Raw genomic sequence first — 2,402 nt, 5'->3', positions numbered from 1 at the left:
ACGACAGATGATGAAGAGGAAAGGCCTTCAGCTTTACGACAGATGATGAAGAGGAAAGGCCTTCAGCTTTACGACAGATGATGAAGAGGAAAGGCCTTCAGCTTTACGACAGATGATGAAGAGGAAAGGCCTTCAGCTTTACGACAGATGATGAAGAGGAAAGGCCTTCAGCTTTACGACAGATGATGAAGAGGAAAGGCCTTCAGCTTTACGACAGATGATGAAGAGGAAAGGCCTTCAGCTTTACGACAGATGATGAAGAGGAAAGGCCTTCAGCTTTACGACAGATGAAGAGGAAAGGCCTTCAGCTTTACGACAGATGAAGAGGAAAGGCCTTCAGCTTTACGACAGATGAAGAGGAAAGGCCTTCAGCTTTACGACAGATGAAGAGGAAAGGCCTTCAGCTTTACGACAGATGAAGAGGAAAGGCCTTCAGCTTTACGACAGATGAAGAGGAAAGGCCTTCAGCTTTACGACAGATGATGAAGAGGAAAGGCCTTCAGCTTTATGACAGATGATGAAGAGGAAAGGCCTTCAGCTTTATGACAGATGAAGAGGAAAGGCCTTCAGCTTTACGACAAATGATAAAGAAGAAAGGCCTTCAGCTTTACGACAGGCATTCCCTCACTCCTCCTCGGTTCTCAAGTTGTGTGCCGACACTTGTCTTTTTTGAACTTCTTTCCTGTCAGAAAATAAAACCGATGAGTCTCGTTGTGTGGTGAGAGTTGATAGTGGAAATGTGGGTTGTTTTTGGCAAGATGCAAAAAAACAAAAAAAACCTGTGTGACGTGTGAAGGGCAGCCGTTGTGTCGAGGCGAACAAAGCGACTGATTACAAGCCACATTGGACAGAACGTATTGCACAGTTTTCAACCCTTTGTTGTAGCTACACTTCCCCAGCGCTAACCATAACCCTAACCCTCACCTTGACCCTGACCCTAACCCTTCCAGCAAACCACTGGTTCCTGTGGATGTGTCGAGATCGAGAACACACCCTCACTAACCCCCTCTTCTCTCTCTCCTATTGGCAGTGGGAAGGGTCTAGCGTGCATAAGCAGGGAAGTTCGAGGCTGACAGAGGTGTTTGTGTGTATTGAGTGTGTCCATTGAGTGTGTCCGTGTATTGAGTGTGTGTGTGTCCGTGTATTGAGTGTGTGTGTGTGTCCATGTATTGAGTGTGTGTGTGTGTGTGTGTCCGTGTATTGAGTGTGTGTGTGTGTGTGTGTCCGTGTATTGTGTGTGTGTGTGTGTGTGTGTCCGTGTATTGAGTGTGTGTGTGTGTGTGTCCATGTGTGTGTGTCCGTGTGTGTGTGTCCGTGTATTGTGTGTCCGTGTATTGTGTGTCCGTGTATTGTGTGTCCGTGTGTGTATTGAGTGTGTGGCCCGTGTGTGTGTGTATCCGTGTGTGTATTGAGTGTGTCCGTGTGTGTGAGTGTGTGTGTCCGTGTGTGTATTGAGTGTGTCCGTGTGTGAGTGTATTGAGTGTGTCCGTGTGTGTGCGTGTGTAAGTCCGTGTGTATTGAGTGTGTAAGTGTGTGTGTGTCCGTGTGTATGTGTGTCTGTGTGTGTATTGAGTGTGTGTGTCCGTGTGTGTATTGAGTGTGTGTGTCCGTGTGTGTGTCCGTGTGTGTATCAGTGTGTGTATCTCTGTGTGTGTATCCGTGTGTGTGTATCCGTGTGTGTGTGTGTATCCATGTGTGTGTGTCCGTGTGTGTCCGTGTGTGTATTGAGTGTGTGAGTGTGTGTGTCCGTGTGTGTATTGAGTGTGTCCGTGTGTGTATTGAGTGTGTGTATTGAGTGTGTGTAAGTGTGTGTGTATTGAGTGTGTCCGTGTGTGTATTGAGTGTGTGTAAGTGTGTGTGCATTGAGTGTGTAAGTGTGTGTGTGTATTTAGTGTGTGTAAGTGTGTGTGTATTGAGTGTGTAAGTGTGTGTGTGTATTGAGTGTGTCCGTGTGTGTGTGTGTGTATTGAGTGTGTCCGTGTGTGTGTGTGTGTATTGAGTGTGTCCGTGTGTCTGTGTGTGTATTGAGTGTGTGTGTATTGAGTGTGTCCGTGTGTGTATTGAGTGTGTGTAAGTGTGTGTGTGTATTGAGTGTGTGTAAGTGTGTGTGTGTGTGTGTCCGTGTGTGTGTATCGAGTGTGTGTGTCCGTGTCCGTGTGTGTATCGAGTGTGTGTGTGTCCGTGTCCGTGTGTGTATCGAGTGTGTGTGTCCGTGTGTGTATCGAGTGTGTGTGTGTGTGTCCGTGTGTGTATCGAGTGTGTGTGTCCGTGTGTGTATCGAGTGTGTGTGTCCGTGTGTGTATCGAGTGTGTGTGTCCGTGTGTGTATCGAGTGTGTGTGTCCGTGTGTGTATCGAGTGTGTGTGTCCGTGTGTGTATCGAGTGTGTGTGTCCGTGTGTGTA

This window comes from Oncorhynchus gorbuscha, linkage group LG21 (genome assembly GCF_021184085.1).
Source record: "Oncorhynchus gorbuscha isolate QuinsamMale2020 ecotype Even-year linkage group LG21, OgorEven_v1.0, whole genome shotgun sequence".
NCBI classification, from domain to species: Eukaryota; Metazoa; Chordata; class Actinopteri; order Salmoniformes; family Salmonidae; genus Oncorhynchus; species Oncorhynchus gorbuscha.
This window is presented reverse-complemented; position numbering follows the sequence as displayed.